This window comes from Canis aureus, chromosome 14, assembly GCF_053574225.1.
Source record: "Canis aureus isolate CA01 chromosome 14, VMU_Caureus_v.1.0, whole genome shotgun sequence".
Classification (NCBI taxonomy): Eukaryota; Metazoa; Chordata; class Mammalia; order Carnivora; family Canidae; genus Canis; species Canis aureus.
The window spans coordinates 6540571-6565573 of record NC_135624.1 but is presented as its reverse complement, the minus strand read 5'-3'; the positions used below and the strand labels follow the sequence as shown (position 1 = coordinate 6565573).

General features: G+C 36.6%; 1 protein-coding gene across 4 annotated transcripts in view; it reads left to right on the top strand.

Annotated features, from left to right (window-relative positions):
* The window catches only part of NCALD (neurocalcin delta), a 369475-nt gene that overhangs the window by 195663 nt on the left and 148809 nt on the right, over positions 1-25003 (top strand). For all 4 annotated transcript variants that reach the window (XM_077846817.1, XM_077846816.1, XM_077846820.1 and 1 more), the window contains exon 3: positions 3839-3886. The gene's annotated coding sequence lies outside the window, so the exon portion shown is untranslated. The remainder of the gene's footprint in view (positions 1-3838; positions 3887-25003) is intronic.

The following is a 25003-nucleotide window of genomic DNA, read 5'->3' as shown; positions in this document are numbered from 1 at the left end:
GAAAAAATGTCAGAAGGGAAAGGGAAGGACGCTCAGATCAGCTATTCAAGTTTATGTGAGTCTTTCATTCAACTGTTCACATTTTGATTATTTTGTTTAGTTGTCTGTCATGAGTGACTAGCTGGCTTCTCCCCTCTAGGAGTGAGCATCTTAATGTTGAAGTCATATCATTCATTTCTACCTCCTAGCCCCTGCTTCGTGGTGGGTGCTCTGTAAATGTTTGTTAAAGGAATAGATAAACACATAGTATGGCTATTGGATGATTGTATTTTTCTACTTATGACCCAGCCTGCCATTCTTCCAAACAGGGCATTGCAGGAGGCCTGGACAAAGGGGAAAATTCAATCTGGGCTCTGTCCTTGTAGGTTCTCTGTTAATGTTGCTGACTGCTCAATTGGCTAAAAAAGACATTTGTTTAACCCTTATTTATCCAATCTCCCTTCCCTGGAGTGAATTTGGTTTCTTTTTGTTACTGTTGCTTTTTCTTTGTCATAACATGCTTTCTGAATTTAAGACCAGCTTTAAGAAGGAAATGAGAAAAACTATCCATTCCTCACAACTTGAGTCACAGAATCATAGCATCAGAATGAATCATACCATGTGAAAGCAGCTTAGGACAGCACCTAGCATAAGCGAAGTTGTGATATGAGGAACAAGGGCAGTAGCAATGATCCCTTAATGGAAACTAGAATCCTATTAAGCCTATTCCCTCCATTCTTGATTTCCATATTTACTGACATGGAGAGAACTAGATTAATCCTCACTTGAGTCCTCAGTCTAAAAGCAGAAAACAAGAGAATAGAATGTTTTAAAATATTTTTATTAACCATTTTGTAAAACAGAGCAGTATTGATTCCATGATGTTTAGAGGTGGCCTCCACCCTAGCAGAATTCATGGCCTTTCACTTTAGACCATGAATGGACTGTCATGGACATGACTCTCTGCTTGCGATGGTAGCTGTGTTTATAAATGATCAACTGTGTTGTGAATATATTTAGCTATTCTAAGTGCCCCTGAGAGGATGAATCTCATCTGTTTCTAGTTTAATTGGGTTTTGGAGCATGGCACAATTTTTTTCCAGATGAATAAATATTAAGCCTTTTCCATTTCCTGAGGAGAGTTAGGGTTGGATTCTGATATTCAAATTACAAGGTTTATTAAATAAAATGAAAATGTAAATGTAAAGAGCTGTTGATTCTATTTACAAGTTCTTGTCACAATATACTGCTCTGTAAAAATGCTATGTTTTGGCACCCGAAAAACTAGATATCAATACTGAGACGAGAAACCATTCTATTCATCATTAGCATGAATACATGTTATGGCTGATGGATAGGATAGGTAGAAATACTGGTTTTGGTAACTAAACAGTATCTTCATACAAAATTTAAAACATTTCAAAGCAGTTTTTATCTGAATGTTCTCAGACTTTCATATCATAAACCTTGAAATTTGTATATGCAACCCAAGATATATAAAGTAACTATTTTAAGCACTGACACCACTAAAAAAGCTATGCTTCTGAAAAGGCAGATTTGGCCACAGCTGTATTTATTTGCTTGTAAACCATAAACTTCCTGATAGAGATCTTAGCATATGTGCTGCCAAAGCAAGCACTCTGATAGAGTTCTTAAAAGTAAGGACCAACTTGAAACAGATGTCAGAAAGGTATCTTCAAGTAAGGCATGGACTTTTCTGTAAAAGAGGTCTAGAGATGGTAAGTGACTACACAAAAGTTAGCCCACTGCTAACTATGACCAGGCTGGGGCTAGACCTCAGAATTCTTGACTTCCCTTCTGTTCTTTCTACCTATCTCCTTGTTCCCCTGAAGTGATCATTTAAATTATCAAGATATATATGTAATCTACAAAATTTCCTTTATGTGTATGTTTCAATGAAAGTTGCTATTATATAAAAATAGATTCTATACCCTGTTCATTATTTACCTGCATTCTTATCTACATTCACACACCACTCACCCCACCTCCATCATTATCTTATCAATCTCTGAGAAAAAAAATAGGCAAGACAGGCTATGTTTCAATGTACTCCTTTGGGCAGATCATGAAACTTGTCTGGGGGCATACAGAACAGAAAGAGCTTTTAATACCCTTCAAGTGATGTTCTCGCCTCTTCCAAGTCCAGCTGACTTAGATGCCGCCAACGAGCTTGGTCTTTAATGGCCTGTCCACTCTGATACTAATGAAAGCTGCTGTGGTCCTATGTCAGGTCAGCTCTAGTAACTGCTCATTTATTTACCTTGCCATTTTAACAACTTTGTTGTTGTTGTTGTTTCAGTAAAATCTGAAAGTCTAAATGGAGTTAACTATATTTTAAAATGTAAAACACTGTGAATTAACTTTGACTAGATTCCACATCCTAACAATGAAAAACTGTAAAATACCACTTTTCAAGTTGTAATCTGTTTGTATTTCAACAAAGTAGCTATGAGGTAAATGAAAATGTATAAAAACCATTTCATAAATTTTTTTACAGTTAAAAAAAATCATGCTTAGAAAGATTACATTTCATTAAGCAAAATCTCTTCTAAACATCTATATTATTAAAATGTATAGGTTATTACAAGAAAAACATTAAGAATATATCTTAGATCAGAATTCTTATGTTGCTGGAACTAAAAATAACATAATAACTATTATTTGTGGAATATCCAGGGGCTCAATAACTTGCCTGAGGTCCTAACCACTGAAATATATTGTCCCTATTCTATGTTCGAAGGGGCAAATTTATTACCTCTTTGGTGAAACTCCTAGTTCTGCTTTAAGTATATTCAATACTGTGCTAAATGCTTGGAGGAATATGAGTCCTTGGTACATTGACTGAGATACATTTTGCAATGATGGTGTATCATCAAATACACAGAAATTGGTAGAGTGTTACACCTCTTCTAACATGTCAGTTCTAACACCTTTTCCTTGAATTATTACAATATTTTAAATTTAAAAGGGAGGCTATTTAGAAACCCAAACAATTGCACATTTATTGATATTTTATTCCTGATAAAAATGATACTTGGATATTAAGAATTCAATCATGTGAGTTGGGACTTTTGTTTTCTACATATTTCTCAAGAGGGCTTTGACCCTATTGATAGTTTTGAAACTATATTAGATAGACTAGTAAGATTGTCTAGACTGGTACCAAAATGCATTTTTTTTTTTTCTCAGAGAGAGGTTGTAAATGTCAGAAATAAAATCTGAGAGACCACCCCTCTCCCATATCCATTGGCAATGGGATTCAGTAGATCACACCCCTTCCTTGAAGTCTTCTCAATCAAACCCACTCAGCTGAACTGAGTTAGCTCTTCACAGGCTAAACCCTTTGGTTATCCCTTTCCTCTGATCTATGACTCTAATCAATATATTATTCCACTTATTGACCTATTTTATTGTGATTTCTTATTGTTGCATTAAGGCACTGTGCTTGCTAATTCTTTTTGGAATGTACCTAACCTTTGGTACATCTGGAAGGTGACTCATTTGATGCTTGCTCTGACCTGAAAATGAAGGCCCATATTCTTGACTATCTGTTCTCTTGAGTCCATATCCTCTTGCAAGGATTTATAAATATCAGAAAGAGATCAATGCAAGAGTTCTCATTGTATCAGCCTCTGCTTTCTTTTTCTAGGAGAGTCCTTTCTTCCAAATCCATCTCCATCCCACCTGCCCTCCTGTTCCCAAAATGTGTTATTAACAACAAAAGCCGAGTCAGGGGAAGCTTCACAGAGCTCTGCCACTAAATATGTGGGGATAAATGATGTTGTAATCCTTGAAGATATTTGCATTCAGCGTGGTTATTTTGTCTGTTTCCTTTTAGATTATCTTAGCTTGGTCTCTGGGAACTACCCCCTGTGATAGTCATAAGGTAAGTGTATATTTAAATTTTTTTTCAGTCAGATGTAAATGGAAATCTCTGTTTTGTTCAATGATTTTCACAAAAGACAGTTTCAAATATTGTATTTTCAAATATTTTACCAGTGAACAGTTGCATAATGACTGGGCATTTCATATATAGGAAAAGATAATAAACTCCTTTACATTTGTGAAAAGGATAAGATAAAGGTAGGAAATAAAGAAGGCACTGCCTCCCACCCTTGAATAAGTGTATGTGCAGTCCCTGAGTGGAGTGGTTTCATTTCACCATCTTCATCACATGTAGCTGCCAGAGTCCTCTCAAGGGGCACATTGCAACAGCCTCTTCCTTCATTTTAAATTGGGCCGTAGCCCAAGAAAGTATCTCAAATGGCATTAAGCCAATTAACATCTAGCACAGAATTTAGCACCTAATGGGCACATAATGGATATTTGTTGGAGAATGAATGTGGGTGGATTCATTAATTCATTAATTTTCTGCTTTGTGAGGTCCTCACCACTGTGAGGCAATGTGGTATGCTGGTTATTCCTCCAAATCTGGAGCGAGATGCTTTGGGTCAGTTCCTGGTTCTGTCACTCGCTAGCTGTATAACTTTGGCATCATGTTTAAACCTCGTAGTATCCTAGTTTTTCCATTCATAAAATGGATTTAATAATACTACCTATCTATTGTTGTTAAGAGGTTATTACAAGGATTTAATGAGTTAATATTTGCAAAATGCTTAAAATAATGCCTGACACATAGTAATCTTTGTAAAAATGTTTGTTGAATAAGCATGTATAGGAACATTCTAAGGTCCTGTGTTTAGAGAATGAAAAACTGGTTTGGCCCAGGAGCAATGACACTTTAGTAGCAATAAACATACCTACCACACAAATCTTGGTTTTAATACTATTTTCCAATAAAAGGAAGGCTTCTTGGAGAAATGGCTAATTTAGGACTGGGGCAAGAAATATGCAAAATGAGTCTGGAGTGTATAGTGCCAGAAAGTAAGGTAGTGCTAAAAGAAAAATGAAAAACAAAACAAAACAAAAAAACCCCACCTCACAATGGTGTAACACAAAGTGTGTCATGAGGATACAGGAGCCAACTAAAAATGCTCCTAATTGCCAAAGCTGGAACAATTTGAGCAACAAAAAAAGTAATGGTATAACCCAAAGCATAAAATAAATATATATTCAGATGTAAGTAGTCAGATAAATATATGAGGAGAATAGACAAATCTTCCATGCTGAAGAATTCCAAATACTCTACGTAGATACTCTGTTTTCCAGGAAGAAAAGCATAACTCCCCATAGGGGCTGCACATAGTGATTTTCTTCCAGAGAGTACAGTAGAAAAGGGAGGGGAAGAAAAAAAATAGAGTCCCCTACCATCGAGAAACCGACGAACACTACCTCAAGCCAGGTCATCCAGATTCACATTCGCAATAATATGTCATCTTGATAATAGGTATCTGGTCCTCTTCCCCAAAACATATTACCCCACTCTTGTCATGAGAAAAACCTAAGACAAATTTCTTTTTATTTTTTTCCTAAGACAAAATTCAATATAGGTACCTCCTACGAAATACCTGATCACTATTCCTCAAAACTATCAAGGTCATTAAAAATATTAATAGTCTCAGATGCCTGGGTGGCTCAGTGGTTGAGCATCTGCCTTTGGCTCAGGTCATGATCCCAGGGTCCTGGGATTGAATCCCATATCAGACTCCTTGCAGGGAGCCTGCTTCTCCCTCTGCCTATGTCTCTACCTCTCTCTGTGTCTCACATGAATAAATAAATAAATAAAATCTTAAAAAAATATATATATTAGCAGTCATAACCAAAAGAAGCCTAAGGAGACAAGACCATTAGTTTGTAATACAGGATTCTGGATGGGATCCTGGAACAGAAAAAGGACATTAGGAAATCTGAATAAACTATAGAGTTTAGCTAAATAAAATATATCAATGTTAGTTAATTAATTGTGAAAAATGCCCCATACTAATGTAAGATGTAAATGATGGAACCTGGGTTGGGATATACAAGGGCTCTCCATATAGTAATAATTCTGCAAGTTTAAAGTAATAAAACATTTATTTTAAAAAATAAGGAAGTGTGCACATTAAAAAAAAAAAAACTGGTTTGGAGGTACAGTCTCCACTTTCCAAGTACCAAAATAGTAGTATTTTGAAAAGTGCTGAATTTAATTAATTCATATTTTGAGAATCATACATAGAGAATTATATTTTGCACTAAAGTTTTGAATTAGATAAAGGTGTACATATCTATAAAACATTCTACTGTATCTCTGTTATTCTCAAATGGAGGAAGAAAATAACAATTGGCAATACAAACCTTTTCTTGTAAGAATAACAGTTTTTGGAGCTCAAAGTAGATTATGACTTGTGCATGAGTTACATATTGCATAACAAATTACCACAAATTCAGTGGCTTAGGACAACACATAATTATTATCCCACCATTTCTTTGGATCAGGAATCTGGATGCACCTTAGCTGGATCCTCTGCTTTGAGCCTCATAGAGTATAATCAAGATGTTGGCTGTGCTATGGTCCCCTTGGGAACTTTTTTCTTACAATTCATGTGGTTGTTGGTGAAATTCAGTTAAGGTTGTAGGACTGAAGTCCCCTGTTTTCTTGCTTGGCTGTCACCTGGGTGCTCTCATCCCCTAAGTGTTACTCACAGTTCCTGGCCATGTGGCTGCTGGTCTCTCACAGGCCCTGTCACAACATGGTAGCTAACTTCCAAGCCAGCAGGAGAATCTTTTATTCCAGTCTGCTAAGATGGAAATTTGCATAATGCAATTTATCTAGGGAGTGACTCTCCCATTGGCTTTGCTCTATTCTATTGACTAGGAATAAGTCACAGGTTGTGCCTGTACTCAAGAGGAGAGGACCATACTAAGGCCTAACTTGTTGGGGATCACCTTAGAGTATATCCACTACAATGGGAGAGTTTTGAAACAGATCCAGGCAGCTGGGTATATATGAGCAAACTAAAGACGAGGAGAACAAACCAGAAATACTGGCTTCTTGTTTTCAAGCAAACCACAAGCTTGATGTAAATAAATAAATTTCATCCCCACACTCCTACCCCCACATACAAAATTATGTTTAAAAATACTCTTCAAAGTTTAAAAATATTCCTCAAAGTTATCAAATGAGAGTTACAATTATTCAAGATGAAGGAGCCAGGAAAATATATTTGGAGATCAATCATAAATGCATCACATTTTCCTAACGAATGTTTTCTTTTTTATTAGCGGTGAGGAAATTTGGACAAATTTTTAACAACATTTCTGCATTTTAAGAATTGTCATTATAAAAGTTTAAATTAGGGCAGCCCAGGTGGCTCAGCGGTTTAGCGCTGACTTCAGCCCAGGGTGTGGCCCTGCAGACCCAGGATCGAGTCCCAGGTCGGGTTCCCTGCAGGGAGCCTGCTTCTCCCTCTGCCTGTGTCTCTGCCCCCCCCACCCTCCCGTGTCTCTCATGAATAAATAAAATCTTAAAAAAAAAATAAAATAGAAGTTTAAATGATCTGATCTCATTTTTCAACATTTCATGACTTAATTTTTTTCCATTTTTGAGAGTGTTTGGTGTCTTAATATGTATCTTTTTAAATTCAGTCTACTAATAGTAATTAATAGGTTGATATTGTTTAGGTAGGGATTTTTACATTTTACATGATGCTTTTAAATGTATGTATTTTAAATATATTAAATATTCATCCTCACTGATTTCTTTTTCTGGATTCTGAACCCTTTTCTTATAAAATGTTAAATACAGAAATACTAATATTGTCATTTTGCTCCAGTATTGTAATCGCTACCCAGATTTTCAGGGTCTCCAAAACAAATTTTTTTCTAATCACTCCTTATAACACCAAATGTTCCAGAAATTCTAACATTTTGCCATTGGAACAATATTTGCCAAGTTGCTGCTTGCATCTGGAAATAAAGTAGTTGTATCATTTGTTAGATCTTGTGTCTAATTGTGGGTTTATATAATATGATCACCATATCTGTGCATCTCCACAGAGATTAATACAAACCTATTAGCTGATTGAGCCAGAGACCTTTGCTGTTTTTGTCTCAAATATGTAGCTGCTTATATCTCAAATATGCAGCCACCTTGAAGAAAACAGGCAAGTTGTGGAAATGAGGCTTATTAGCAAGTTGAAATAAAAGAAAAAATATATATATATATTTCAATAATTCAATTAAGAAACTCAAAGGAAGAAAGATTTCTTGTGGTTCCTTCTCTCTCTCTCTCTCTCACCCTTTACCTCTTTTTCAAGTCTTTCTACCTGTAATTTTTCTTTTCAGTACCAGGCTCACAACTCAGCCTTAGGTATAGGTATTGGTTTCTCTTATGCAACATGTACAAAGGGTTGTTATTCAGAATGGTGAGAACATAATCACCTGTAGCTATTGGTAAAATAATTCATTTAGCTTATAAAGGTCAAAGCTTACTTGTTTGCTTCCTTCCTTTCTTCCTTCGGGTTATTTTCTTTGTGGGAATTAAATAAAGGGATCCTTAAAAAAAAAAAAAAAACAAATAAGTTGGAGTAAATAGAAGTAACCTTTCCTGCTTCTGAAGTAAGTATTCAGTGAAAGCCCAGAAGAAGAGCATTTGGCTTTTGCTGGAAGGTCACAGGATAAAGCCGTTCTTTTTCAGAGCTGAATTCAGTGGAAGGTCTTGAATTTGCCAAGGTTATTGGCCCACGGTGCTCATCAGATCTCTTTCCCTCAGTTTTAGAAGGGTTTAGACTTGCCTTTGTCATTTGTTTTAATAGATAAATTTGATACTTTCACCTATTACTGAAATTCTGGATTTATTTATTATGTTCAAAGCAACTATTACATCTTTTCATTTAAAAAGCTGGACTTAATTTGAAGTAATATATTTTCTAAATAGTATCTCTGTATATTATAACCATCTTCAGATTTTGTTTCTAGATCATAATAACATCATTTAGCCTCATGGTGATTAAATCCAAATGGATTTCTTTGTTTGGGAGTGCTGAGGTAGTAATTGGTTGTAGCCAACTTGGTCTTCTTTTGGCATAAGCTAGGCTTTCATCAAGTCATTTAATCTATCTCTTTAGTACTGTTCTTAGGGCCCCACATACTCCAGTAAAGCTGAAACTGCCTCCTTCTACACTAAGCTCTTCTTTTCCGGAGTTTCTTATTACACATATATTTTGGGCTTTTCTTAAGACAAGACATTCATTCCTGTCTTGTCTTACCCATTTTTGCTATTGATAATTTTCCTCCACAAAGAGACTATAAGTTCTTTAAGGACAAGGTTTCTGCCTTCTTGTCTATTTTGCCTTCACAAGGCTCAGGGTCCTCAGCATTTGATGCCCACCTGCCTCTATGCCACCTGCCTGCAACTCTTACACCTGATCAAATAGTGTTTCCTCAAATCAAAGGAATTACATAACTTCCATTTGCCTCACTCTGTGATGGGGGCCACAAAGGTGGAGCCAGTCAAACAAAATGTCCACTCCTGTCTTCAGAACCTCCCATTCTCCTCTCAGGACCACTTCGCCCCTTCTCAGAGCTGCCAGGCTCTTTTCCAAGCATCTCTCCTGTGATTCATTCTCTGAGGCCCTGTCTCTCACTGAGGTCTCAGCTGAGTATGACTCCTCTTAGGGCAATCATATTCTATTAAAGCAACCCTGAAGACAAGAAAGCTTCAAGGCTCAAGGTAATGCACCTCCAGTGGTGAAATTACAGGCACCGTGATAGGCAACAGTGGAGATATTTTTAACCCATCCTTGACCAGTTTCCCTTAAATCATATCACACAGGCAGATACCTACTCTGCATGCTCACAGTCCCACTCTGCCTAGGGACTGTTAAAAAAAAATGAAATGTTAACCTTTGTCCTTATGGTGTGAATACCTAGCAGGAGAGTTGGACTACATGTGCCTACCAAGGCAGACTTCTGCACTGTTTAAGAACCTATCTAATCACACAGTCCTGGCTTCTAATCTCAGTTTTTTTCTACATACCAGTTTTGTGGCCTTGTGAAAGTTTCAAAAATTTTCTGAGGCTCATTTCTTTCATCTATAACACCAGGATAATAAAACCCATCCTGAGGGGTGTCTGGCTGACTCAGTAGAACATGTGACTCTTGATCTTGGGGTTCTAAGTTCAAGCCCCACATTAGGTATAGAGATCACTTAAAAATAAGTCTTAAAAAGAGAAAGCCCATCCCAAGATTTTTATGAAACTTCAACAAGCTACCATATGCCCTATTCTTAGCACATAATAAATATGCATGACAGGGGTGCAATCCATAATAATAACTAGAGCTAGGGAGGATTATAAGTCCAACAAGGCAGTTTGGAGGTCTGAGATCGAGAACAGGTATGTAGCACAAGACATTGATGCAGGTGGAGGAAGATGGAAAGGAACTTCCAAGAAAGGACCTCCTTTCCTCACAGGAAAGCATGAGTGCTCTTCAATATCCATCTGTGCTTGCTTAGCCATATGTACTTAATCCTAGGATCACTTGGCCTACACAGAGGCATTTTTGGCTTGGAAGCAGCCTGCTGGGGAATGGAAAAAATATCAGTGGAACCCATGAACATTGTTACTATACAGAGGAGGGGTAAGGTAACTTCACCCTTCTCTGAATTGTTTGTTTCTGAGTCTGTCTTCTCCATTGGACTGTGTGGTCCTCAAAGCCAGGACGGACCCCACTCATTCTGTTATCCTCAGGCCATTGTTGAGAGTATGTGCTCAGTGCTTGTTTACTGGTAGAGTGATTGAAAGGATGGAAGATCCTGGTGTTTTGCTGCACTACATCTTCTAACAACATAAGTGATCATGTAAGAGATTTACTAAGATTTAGTAAAAGTATGTGGACATATTTTCCTCGCATGCAAGAACATGACTCAGTCAAATGAGATATGGAAATATTGTAGTTTGTGGTTCTCCAAAGCAACTTTGTTTGTGGGGTCAGAGAAGAAGAAAGATGTGACTTGGGAAAGATGCACTAGCCTTGAAAATGCTGGTTGTGCTGCATGGAAGGAAAAACCAAAACCAAAAAATAATCCCCAAGTTTGTGAAACTGAAAGAGGAGTCTGTGCAATACAGCCTGGTGCCAAAAGAGACAAGTTGGCAGACTGGAATCGATCATTGCAAATTCCTGCAGCCACCTGGCTTGTGATTTAACACTTCTCTGAGCTTTTGTTATTCCATGATATTTGGGACTGAATTTATTCCCATCTTATTGTCCTTGTCAAAAGCAATAATTTTTTTTAAAAGCTGTATGTTTTCTTTCCATCTTGTTTATACTTTGCCATCCTGCTGTTTACAAGATTGGTCTCTCACATTCTTCCTGGGGTGTTTTCTATTCCTGTGTAGTTAAAATTGCCAGAGGATTGTTTGAGCTGCTCTGTATTGAAGAATGGGGAAGCCATGTTGCCCCGTGGAATCCCAGAATGGTGTGGCCCCTCCCCAGTGAGGAGGCACGTATCTCTTATAAACTTGTGACTGGCTGTGAAATTTTGCACATTCAAGTATTTTAAACACTTGAGAGTGCCTGCTGTGCATCTTGTTATAGAGATATGATATCAGGTGTGACTTCTCACAGGGGCTGACGCCTCCTTGGAAGTTGCATGGAGTGACATGAAATGTGATTTCTTTCCAAAATGGAGTGCCTGACATTTTCTCCCCAGCTATGGGTTGGAATTGATGTCCTAATGTCTCATGCCCCTTTCCTCTGCTCCTGGATCCTGTCCTCACTTTGGTCTGCTTATTCTCTCCCCATCTGAATGATCTCTACAGTGTCCTGTGTGGTGCTCCTCTTGATCACAAAATCATGGTGGCATGTGAACAACTGGAAATTATTCCTTTGCTTTCTAGAAGCATGAAATCTGAAAGGTTAGAGGGTTTGAGCAGAAGTTGCTTTGATCACAGTTGCTTTGATTATAATTACAATGGATCCTAGCCCCAAGAGGTCACCTCCTATACTCCTTTAAACCCTGCACCCCATAGATAACCTTCTCTGTTTCTTTTCTTTTTTTTAAGATTTTACTTATTTATTCATGAGAGACACACACACAGAGAAGCAGAGACACAGGCAGAGGGAAAAGCAGGCTCCATGCAAGAAGCCTGATGTGGGACTCAATCTCAGGACTCCGGGATCACGCCCTGAGCCAAAGGCAGATGCTCAACCACTGAGCCACCCAGGTGTCCCACCTTCTATGTTTCTGATGCCCCTGTTTTCTTCAGGCCTTCCTCATCAGGGTAGATAGGGTTCCATACCTTAGCCTCCTTCCCTTATGTGCTATTTTCTTCCTATTTCCCAGATATTGCTTGGGTTACTCACTGTGATCTGAACATGGATGGTATTGTTCCTATTTCCCAGATATTATTCCTTGGGTTACTTCTATTTCCCAGATATTATTCCTTGGGTTACTCACTGTGATCTGAACATGGATGGTATTGGGTCAAAGATACCTATGGTAGATGTGTTCCTCTGGAGTGGAAAGGATGTAATGAAAACTTACCAGGCCCCAGATGATCTGGGTTTTTAATTCTAGTTTTGCCACTTACTAGCTGGTGACCTTGGGTTATGTCACTTAATGTTTCTGAATATGTTCTCACTCATATAATGTATTTGATGAGTTCATGCTAATATGTCTAAAATATGAGATTTTTAGGGTGCCTGAGTGGCTCAATCAGTTTCACATCTGGCTCTTAATTTCGGCTCAGGTCATGATCTCAGGGTCATGAGATCAAGACTCACATCTGCTTGAGATTCTCTTGCTCCCTCTACCCTTTACCCCTTGCTCAAGTGCTAAATCAATCAATCATCCATCAATCAATATCTTTAAAATACGAGATTTTTACCTACAATCATAATAAAGCTCAAGTGAGATGAAGCATTTGAAAACTCTTTATAAATGAGAGTGGTTCTGTGCAAATATAAGATAGAAAGGCAAGAAAGTGCCTTAACCATGTCCAAAATGTCAGCTTCTTGACAGATAATGTGAGGTAGCAGAAAAAGCTTCAGCCTAGCTTTAGCGTTTTCTATAATCTCATTTTATCTGGGCCTCTGTTTCATCATGAATACAAAAGAGTATAATCAAGCCTCATGGGATTATCATGAAGATTAAATGAAATGGTGGATATAAAGTTCCTTAGCATAATACCACTCGGCACTTAGTATGTTTTTAATAAAATGTTAGTTCCCTGTCATCTTAATATGTCTTGTAAAAAATGACTTAAGAGAGTCTGGTACAAGATTTTCCACATGCTTCAAATCCACCTGTATATGTGGCAGATCCAGTAACTAGGATAGTATCAAAGCAGCCAAGAGGAATGATCTATTTTAAAGGCAACATTAAAGAGATGTACATCATTCTCTGAAATAGGCATGGACTTTGATAGTACAAAAGGTGACATGGGCTTGATTCTAAGAGATGAGGAGGGAGAAAGGTGAATAGGGCACTCACTTTGGCACAAAATTAAAGAGGGCATTGTAAAACTCCATGATCAAGATAAATAATTTTGAATACAGTATTTTTTAAATCAAAATTAATGCAAAAAATTCATGATGAACAAAATATCAACATTTTAAATAAAAATATGACCAGGTACAGTGCTTTGCAGAGCCATATAGGAGACTGAAACTAAAGAAAAAAATTATTTTTTATTTGAAATATTCATGGTTTATTTAAAATGTTGATGGTTCATTCATTGCGGATGTTTTTTATTTTCAAAAATAAACTAAAGTATTATTTATTCTGATTACTGAGCTTTTTTGGTGCCTCCTTAAGATTTGTACCCAAGGAAAGTGTGCTGCTTACCACACTTACCTCATCCTGTCCCCACCTGGAGTGGTGTCCACTGGGCTGGGAGGAAAGTACCAGAGCAGGCTTCAGGTCCCCACTTCTTATTTCCCTTCACCCTTTTTGGGGACCTGAGTTTGGTTTAAGTATAATTTTGTGGGGAAAAAAAAAAAGACTATATCAGATGAAATTCCAGCCTTCTTTCCAATCAAGCGACTACCACAGTGAAATATAGTTTGGAAAGAAAACATGAAGTAAACATGAAGTAAAACATGAAGTAAAATGGTTCATCAGAAGCTTGATTGAGGTTGAGGGTCAGCAAACAATGACCCACAGGTGAACTGCCTGTTTTTGTAAGAAAAGTTTTATTGGCACAGAGACCTGCTCATTTGTTTTTATGTTGTCTGTGGCTGTTTTGGGGCCACAATGGTAGAGTTGAGTAGTTGCAACAGAGACCATATGGTTTGCAAAGCTGAAAATATTTACTATCTGGCCTGATGTGGACCTCTGATTTAGATTATCAAAGCACTCAGATGTTTTTGGATCAGCATGTGGGGTTGGCAACAGTTTAGGATATACAGTCATTTGGAAATTTATGTAACAGAGAATTCAAGGATATTCAGAGAGAATATTATAATCTTCCATTTGTAAGAACTGAGGGAAATGAGGGAGGTCTTAGAGTTCAAAAAGTAAATCAAGAGAGGCAGCAGAGTGGGTAAGATCTCTATCTGTCTGTGACCCTGTGGGTCCTCTGTGAGAGTGCAGTTGTGACTTGACATCGCAAGGCATGAGATGTTTATGAGTGCTTGATATTGTCCATACGCATAGAAGGAAAAAAATGGGTTCATTGAAAAGTACATTCATTAGTATTATCACATAAATGGTTTGTGGGTGTAATTACTCCATTTCTGTTAATATGGATAATTTAGAACTGACTTCGCAAATTTTACAAGCATTTAGTGAGCATCTGTATATTCAGAAATTGTAAGATTCACCCTCAAAGTAGTCTACTTCTAAGTCTGAGTGTGAGCTGAGATAGGAAAGTCCCAAACATGGTGTTGTGATGTGCCTTAGTTGGGGTGCATAGAGGAGACACAGGGAGATAAAGAGGAGAAAGATAAATTTATAGAAGGCCCTGAATGCTGGCTAGGGAGCTTGAACTTTAATCAAGAGCCAGTAGAATCTTCCTTGATCAAGGAAGTGGCATATTCATACCTGTGCTTTAGTTAGGATGTTAACTGAGCATGGAGGGGTGAAAGGCAGGTGAGAACAGAAGTAGAGAGACTAGTCCAAAGGTGATTTCAGTAGCCTAGTATGGTTTGTATGCCTCAGAGATGACATGGGCCTCTAGTCAGCAGTATCCATGGGAATGGGAAGAAAGACAGATCTGAGAGTGCTAGTGAAAGTAGTAAAATTAACCAAGATTCAGCCACTCAATAAAGGAGGGCTTCTGGATTTGAGAGGGTGGAGAAGATATTAGTAGAAATAGAGAAGCCAGGCAGAGAAGTAGGTTTTAGGGTCAAAAATACTAAGTTTGGTTTTATGTAAAATGAATTGAATATGCTATAAAAATACCCAGGAAAAAAAACAGAGGAATGCATGAGACAGAAAGAGAGGGAGGGAGGAAACTGCTAAAGATGGAAGTTTACAAATTATCTGATGAAAGATAATCACTGAAGCCCGGGTATCAAAGCATCATAAAGGAGGAAATTAGAGAGAGGAGATGAGCATTGAAAAAACAACTATGGTAGAGTTGCCAGATAAAATACAGGATGCTCAGTTAAGATTGAATTTCAGATCAATAAAGAATCATGTTTTAGTATGAGAAAGTTCCATACAATATTTATCTTACCTGTACAAAAAATATATATACATTTTTGGTTTGAAATTCAATTTTAACAGAGTGTTCTGTATTTTTATTTGCTAAATCTGACAACCTTTGATTGTGGGGATGGCTCATAATTATGGGATGGTCAGAAGAGGAGGAGATCATAGAAGAGCCTAGAAATAGACAGATAGGTCCCAGGAAAGCTAGGATATTGTACTATCATTAAATCAAAGGGTAGAGTGGTTTTTAAAAGGGCTGAACAGAAAAATCTAGGCCATTGCTTTTGACAATGTGGAACTCATTAGGAATCTTAGAGAAAGCAGATGGAAGTCTGGTTGCAAAGGGTTAATGAGTAAGTAAAGGAAGAGGAAAATAATCTATGTAGATCACTCTTTTAGACATTGTGATGGAGAACAGAGGAGAGATATGAGATAGTAAAGAAAAACAAAATAGAAGGCAGGTTTTCAGGTTTAGAAAGGCCAGGGTTGTCCCCCACCCCCCACCCCCCGCCCCACCTCCTCCGAGGAACCCAGAGTAGTGGCATCCTGAAGATATAAGAGGTATGATGGGATTAAGGGGTAGGGCAAGCTGTGGATGATGCTGGAAGGGAGAATCAGGACATAAATGGAAGGATGAACCTTTGCATGGAGGATGCTCCCTCCTTATCCAAGTCATAAAGAAGGAGGGGGAGATAAGGACATGGAGATTCTGAGAATAGGGGAGAGGAAGGAAGGCTTTTATTTCTTTTTGCTGTCTGTGCTATTGAGAGTACATGTTATAGAAGAGGGATTAGGGGAACAGGATGGGAAGACTCAGGCTCAAGAATATACCTTCTTTGCTAATTGCATGGGACAGATATAATGAAGAACCTAAAAGTGCATATAATTTATCCAAATGGGAAACATTTATTTTCCTCATGTTGTGTCTTCCTCCCGCTCTGGTGATCCATATCAATTCATAACATAATCAAATTGCTCACCAAGGACAGAAAGAGAATTGAACAGACTCACTCTCCTCCATTTTATTAGACCAAGAGACTGTGGCCATGAAAGGATCAGGGTCATTTTTTCATGTCCCCTGTCCTAGAAGGAGACCATAGGAGCACCCAGCAGCAAAAGCCATTTTGGGAGAACATGTGGAATTCCTACTCTGTGAGCTCCTATATCCACCATGTAGATTGTGTCATGTGGGGTTAATAGCTTTGCCATGTCACACTCAGCATACCAGGGACTCAGAGACCTACAGGTGAAACACACTAATCCCAATCACCCTCTACACTCTGGGAGCTGAGGTCAAAAGATGACCAAACTATTCTACTGTCAGGAGACTGTGAAGTTGAGGAGCAAAGCAGCCTGTAACCTCTTAGCTGCTTTTCCTCTCTGCTGTCAAGAAGAGGTATGCCATTTGCAGCACAAGGAGGGAGCCATTTGCAGAGCTGTGGAAGCCTGAGAAAGCTGAGAAAGAGTTATTTCGGGGGATGGGGGGTACTGTCTGCCTGGGGGAGCTCTTAGGGCCTCCACCTCCAGAGAAAATTAACATTTCCAGCCCATTTTCCACAGCCCTCTTTCTCTCCCTCCTCCTCACCCCCAACACAAAGGCACAAATGAAATTCCTAAAAGTAGACTATTTCTGCCTAGTTATTTTTAGTATTTGCTCTTAGTATTTATCAAGCTTTTCAGTGTTAATTTGTCCTCCCACCCATTTCTCTTCCTGCCTCCACGTGCTGGGTTTGGAATGGAAGGAGCATGTACAAGAAGCAGCTGGTGATCTCATAGAAACATCCCGTAGAGAGAAGAGGCTATGGACCTTGAAAATCAGTCTCCCCCACCCCCACCTCGAAGAAAAGAAAGAAAGATCTATATTCCATTAGCTTTGGAGAACAACATAAGCATTGGTGAAAGTGAACCCATTAAAATGTGTGGGTGGTATGTAGCCAGGTCAAGAGCCCCAGTCAAGGAGCTGGGTCAGGGAATCAGCACATGCACAAAATGTCATAATGCCCACAAAAAGGATTGGAGACCAGGTAAACAAGAAGGATGCCAGAGGAAGATGATGCCAGAGAAGAGAAAAATTTAAAAATCCATGCAAAAAGTAAAGGATTTGAGGGAGCTAAAGGGTTAAAATAAGAAGGGGTGGAGTTAGGATTAAAAAGACCAGAGGAAGAAAACTCTCTATCACCTTAGCACTGTGGTATGTTACAGCTTAATACTCAAACTTTGCTTGTTCGTGCCTCAACTGCCTGCCCTGTCTGTGAGAGTCAGTTATGTCCAGAACAGGTACATTGCTCTGGAGAGCAATTCTCAGGGCATATTTCTAAAGAGAGGTATTGAGAAGCAAGATCTTATTAATCTGCATGGATATTGGACGCCTTGTCTGTCATCAGTGTATTCATTTCTTAGGAAGCAGAAAAGAGCTGTTTCCTTTTGCAACTTCAAAAAACTGTTTTGGCTTGATTTTTGTGGTCTTTTAACATTTTATTATCTTTTTCAGTTTCCTAGAAATTGAAAAGTATAATAAATGAAGTAAGAAATATTTAATGGGTAAGCTCAACAGTAGAATGGAAGAAACAGAGGAAAGAATCAGTAAACTTACGATAAAATAATAGAAAGTACCCAATCTGAACAACAGAGAAAATAGACTGAAAATGGAGAAGAAAAAAAAGACAAGGCCTTAGCGACCCAAGGGGATATAAAAATTATGTACCATGTGTATCACCAGCATCCTGGAAGGAAAGAAAGAGGAGGACAAGGTTAAAAAAGTATTTGGAGAAATAATTGCTGAATGTTTCCAAGTTTGGCAAACAGAACAGACCTATAGTGTCAAGAAGTGAGTTAAAACCCCAAACAGGATTAACCGCCCCCCCCCCCAAAATCCACACTAAGACACATCTCAAACTTCTGATAAGTAAGAAAAGAAAAGAAAAAAAAAAAAGATGTTAAAGCAGCAAGAGAGAAATGAGACCTTATCAATTATGGGAAAACAATTAGAATGACAGTGGATTTCCCAATTTCCCACCAAAAACCATGGAGGCCAGAAGTAAGTGGCAAAAAAATTTCAAATGTTGAGAGAAAAGAATTGCTAACCCAAACAGTGAAAACACCCTTCAGAAATGAAGAGGAAATCAAGACATTTTCAGCTGAAGGAATACCTAGAAATGTGTCACAAGCAAGATCATTTAAAAAAAAACAGCTAAAGGAAATAATAGAAGAGGGAGCATAAGATAGAAGAAAGAATAAAACAAAGAGTGAAAATAGGGATAAATACAATAATAAGCTTTTCTTCTCTTAAATTTTCTAAATTAGATGATTAAAGCAAAAGCTATAACACTGAGATGATGTGACTCTCAATGTACATAGAGGAAATATTTAAGACAGTTATTTTATAAATAAGGGAGAGTAAAAGGATGTAAAGGGAGGAAAGGATTCTAGCTAACTGAAAATAATAGACTCTGGGCAAGTTATGCATATGTAAGGGAGTATCAAGAACAACCATTAAAAAGCTATACAAAGAGATAAATTTTAAAAACTACAGATAAATAAAAATGGAATTCTAAAAAATGTTCAAGGATCCACAGTAAGGCTGGAAAATGAAAATGAGGAAAGAGAAAATAAAAAACGTAGGAAACAAAAAATAAAATGTCAGACTATAATCCAAGCATATCAGTAATTACATTAAGTGTAAATGGCCTAAGTATATGAATTATAAGACAGAGATTAACATGATAGATTTTTAAAGAAATGACCCAAATAGGGGCACCTGGCTGACTTAATTGGTAAAACATGCAACTCTTGATCTCAGGGTTGTGAGTTCAAGCTCCACATTGGGTGTAGAGTTTACTTTAAAAAATGACCCAACTATATGCTATCTACAAGAAACTATCGTCAAATACAACAATATAGGAGGGTGAAAGTAAAAAGATAGAAAAAGATATATCATGCAAACATTAATTAGAAGAAAGCAGCCATAGCTATATTAAGATCAGATAAAGACTTCTGAGCAAAGAAAGTGATCAAGGACATTACATAATGCTAAAACAGTCAATCCACCAAAAAGACATAGCAAACATAATATTTTGCATTCAAATCCTAAATATGCACCAAACAATGGAGCAAAATATGTGAAACAAACACTGATAAATCGGAAGTAATTAACAAGTCCATAGTTAGAAATCTCAACACACTTCTTTTAACAATTCATATAACTAGACAGAAAACCAGCAAGTACAGAGAACGCAGCAACACTATAAGTCAACCAGATCTAATTTACATTTATAGAATCCACCCAGCAACAGCAGAAAAGACATTCTTTTCAAGCACCACAAAACATATGCCAGGATAGGCCATAAGCCATAAAACAAACTTCAACAAATTTAAAAGAATAAAAATCATACAGAGTGTATTCACTTACTGCAGTGGAATCAAATTAGAAATCAGTAATGGAAGAATGATAGGAAAATCTCTAAACACTTGGAACTGAAACAGCAAACTTCTAAAAACATCTGTGGGTCAAAGAGGAATTACAAGGGAATTTTTAAAGGTACATTGAAGCAAATGAAAATGAAAATACAACGTATCAAAATTCGTAAGGCTCAGGTAAAGCAGTTTGAAAGGGAATCTTAGAGCATTAAATATGTCAGGAAAGAGGAAAAATCTCGTTAATAATCAAAATTCCTATCTCCAGAAACTAATTAAAAAAAAAAAAAAAACCTTGTCAAAAAGAGCAAATGAACCCAAAGCAAGCATAGGGAAGTAATAATAAAGAGCAGAGCTCAATAAAATTGAAAAAAGAAAACTAGTAGAGAGAATAGATTAAAACCAAAACCAATTCTTTGAAAAGATCAACAAAATTGATAAGCCTCCAACACTGAAAGGAGACACAAATTACCCTATATCTGGAATCAAAAAGACTTATCATCACTACAGACCTGTAGATATCAAAAGAATAATAAAGGAAAACTTCAAACAACTCTATACATATAAATTTCATGATTTATATGAAATGGATCAGTTTTCCAAAAAGTACAACTACCACAACTCATATAATTAAAGATAGGTAATTTGAATAGCCTTATAACTAAGAAAATTTAATTAGTAATTTAGAAACTTCCAAAACAGAAAACTCCAGACCCTATGGGTTTCATTGGAAAATTCTACCAAATATTTAGAGAAGAATTACATCAATCCTATAGATCTCTTCCAGATAATAGAAGAGGAACACTTACCAATTAATTTTATGAAGCTGCTCTGACATCAAAAGTAGAAAAAGACAGTACAACATAGGAAAACTAGAGACCAATGGCTCTCATGAAGATAAATGCAAAATTCCTTAACAAAATAATAAAAAATAGATCCAGCAAAATATACAAGTAATTATAAACCCTGACCAGGTGGAATTTATTTTAGGGATGCAAGAAGCATTTAATATTTGAAAATCAATCAGTATAATTCACCACATAAACAGTCTAAAGAAAAAAATCATAGTCATGCTAATTGAAGCAGAAAAAATTATTCAACAAAATTCAGTAATTCATGATTTAAAAGGAAAAGTAAATTCTCAGAAAATAGAAATAGGGGGAACTTCCTAAAATTGATTTAAGAATATCTATCAAACACCTACAGATAACAGCATACTTGATAGTGAAAGACTGAATCCTTTCCCCATAATATCAGGAGCAAGACAAGGATGTCTTTTCTATTACTCCTATTCAACATACTACTGGGAGTTCTACACATACAATAAAGTAAGAAGAGAAAATAAAACCATACAGATCAGAAAAGAAGAAATAAAATTGCTTATATTTGCAAATGGCATGAAAAACATCCAATGGAATCTACAAAAAACTAGAACTAATAAGTGAGTTCAGCTAAGTTGCAGGATATAAAATAAACATAGAAAAGGCAATTGTATTTCTATTTCCTAACAATGTATACATGGATATTGAAATTAAATATACAATATCATTTATAATAGCTCAAAAACATATAAAATACTTATGAATAAATCTAATATAAAACATATAGGATTTGTATGCTGAAAACTACAAAATACTACTGAAAGAAATCAAAGAACCATACTATGTTTATAGATTGGAAGATTCAACATAGTAGAGATGTAAATTGTCTCCAAGTTGATATTTAGGTTTTAATGAAATTCTTTTAAAGGTTCAGAAAAGAAAAAAAATTCCAGAAAGGATTTTTGTAGATATAGATAAGATTACTCTAAAAATTTATATGAAAAGGAGACATATAGATGGCCAGCAGACATGAAAAGATGCTGAACATCACTCATCATCAGGGAAACGCAAATCAAAACTACGATGAGTATCACCTCACACCTGTCAAAAATGGCTAAAAATCAAAAACACAAGAAACAAGTGTGAGCAAGGATGTGGAGAAAAAGGAACTCTCACGCATAGTTGTTGGAAATACAAACTGGTACAGTCACTGTGGAAAACAGCATGGAGGTTCCTTAAAAAGTTAAAAATAGAACTACCCTATGATCCTATAACCACACTACTGGATATTTACTCAAAGAATATGAAAACACTAATTTGAAAGGATATACCAAAAAATGGACTGTTAAGTATAGAGAACAAACAGATGGTTACCAGAAGGAAGATGGGGGGTGGGGGGATGGGTGAGATACATAATGGGGATTAGAGTCCACTTATCATTGAGCACTGAGTAATGTATAAAATTATTGAATCACTATATTGTATACCTGAAACTAATAAAATACTCTATGTTAACTATATTGGATTTAAAATTTTAAAACTTCATAAAAATGAAAAAATAATTAAAAATAAAAATGTATATGGAAAGGGGAAGGAACTAGAATATCTAAAACAATTTTGAAAAGAATAAAATGGGAGGAATCACTCTATTTGATTTCAAGACTTATTATTTAGCTACAATAAGCAAGACTATGTAGAAGTAGCAGAAGGATGGACACATAGATCAATGAAACAGAATAGTGAACCTGGAAATATCCACATATAAATAAAGTCTACTGATTTTTGACAAGTATGTAAAAGCAATTCAATGGGGGTATGATACTTTTTTTTTTTCCAGCAATAGTACTGGAGCAATTGGATAACCTCAACCTAAAAACCCCACAACTTAACTCAAAATGGATCATAGATTTAAATATAAAACATTAAACTATAAAACGTTTAGAAGAAATCATTGGAGAAAATATCCAGCACTTGTGTGTTTGAAGAGCCCTTAAACATGACACCAAAGGCATGATCCCTAAAAGAAAAATTAAATTGAAATTCATCCAAATTAAAAATGCCTGCTCTTATGAAGGCCTCTGTTAAGAAAATGAAAAGACTAGCTATAGACTGAGAAAAAAAAAATGCTTACAAAACATGTATCTGACAAAGGACTAATACACTATATAAAGAACTCAAAACTTGACGTTAAAACAGAAACAGTTCTGGGACGCCTGGGTGACTCAGCGGTTGAGCGTCTGCCTTTGGCTCAGGGCATGATCCTGATCCCAGAGTCTCAGGATCGAGTCCCACATCAGGCTTCCTGCATGGAGCCTGCTTCTCCCTCTGCCTGTGTCTCTGCCTCTCTCTCTCTGTGTCTCTCATGAATAGATAAATAAAATCTTTAAAAAAAGAGAAAGAAAAAGAAAAAGAAACAGTTCTATTAGAGAATGGGCAAAAGAGGCATTTCACTGAAGAGGATATATAGATGGCAGATAAGCACATGAAGAGGACATTACTAGCTGCTAGGGAAATGCAAATGAAGACCATAGTAAGATATCACTACACATCTATAAGAACAGCCTCAAATAAAGAGTGATAACGCCAAATATTGGCAAAGATGTGGCAAGACTGAATCTCTCATACATTGCTGATAGTTAAAATGGTACAACCATTCTGGAAAATAGCTTGGTAGTTTCTTAAAAACTAAATATAAACTGAATCATCTGACCCAGAAATCACTATCCTGGGCATTTATCCCAGAGAAATAACTTAAATCCACACAAAAACCTATAGACAGCTTTTTCTAACAGCTTTATTTGCAATAAGCCAAACAAAACCCCAAAGCAACCAAAATGCCCTACAGTAGGTGAGTGATTAAATAAAGCACAGTACATCCAAACCATGAGATACTATTCAGCCATAAAAGGAAGCAAACTATTGCTACAGGCAACAACATGGGTGCAAGCGATGCCTCGGATCTCAAGGGCATTATGCTGAGTTAAAAAAAAAAGAAAGAAAACAATATCAAAAGATCACATATTATATGACCTTTAAATATCAAAAGGTCACATATCAAAAGGTCACATATATAATATGATTGTACTTATTAACATTCTAGAAATAACAAAATTATGAAGATGGAGAACAAATTAGTGGTTTCCAAGGATAAGGGATGGAAGCAGAGGGGATGTGTATGACTATAAAATGATGGGAGGATGGAGGTCTATGTGGTGATAAATAGTACTGTGTCTTGACTGCAGTGCTGGTTACATAAATCTTCACATGTGACAAAACCATATGAAACTGTAAAAAATGTATCACATGTGGGCTTAGCTAAACAAAAATATTTGTTTGTATTTGCCATTCTTGGATCTTATTTATTAAAAAAAAAAGTCCCTTTCTATATGTCATTACCTCTATACTTGCTTTTTGTTCATTATGCTGTTAAGGTTCACCCAAGTTGTTGCCTGGAGCTCAGATTTATTGATTTTCCTTGTTGTCTAATATTTAATTATATGTATATTACTCAGTTTATTTAATTGCTTACTGGTTGATGAACAGTTGTGTTAAATACAGCTTTTTTTGTTGTTTTTAAGAAAGCCGTTATAAACATTTTGTGCAATCTACAAGAAATTCTCTAGAGAATATAGGTTAAGAGTGGGTTTACTCAGAGGGCATGCAAACATTTGGCTTTGTGAGTTAAGGTTAAATTGCTTGCAAGTGCTTCTATCAACTTCTACTCCTACCATCAGTTTAATTTGCATTTTCCTGATTACAAATGAGTTTGCTCATCTTTTTATATGTACATTTACCACTTTTGTTTTTCTCTGTGACAATGTGTCAGATTTGTTGCTCATTTTTTTTTATTTTGTTGTCTTTTTCTTTCTGACTTGTAACATATCTTTATAAAAGCTAAATATGGGTCCTTTGTTGAGTTTACTTGTTGCAAACTTGTCTCAGATGTTGGCATATCTTCTGCTTTATTATACTTTTTAATAAAGATCTTCATATTATAATAGGGCAATTTTATCAGTCTTTCCTTCTGCAATTAGCACTTCTGTGCCTTAAGAACTCCTTTCCCATTTGGAGATTCAAAAGATGTTCTCTGATGTTTTCTTCTACAAGTTTTAACATTTTGCTTTTCGCAATTAAGTCTTTAAACCCCCTGGAATTGATCTTTGGGTATGGCTCCTCCTTGACTTTCTGGCTCGGTGAAATATTCCAACCTTTGTGAGAGCTCTGTTGTCTTTAA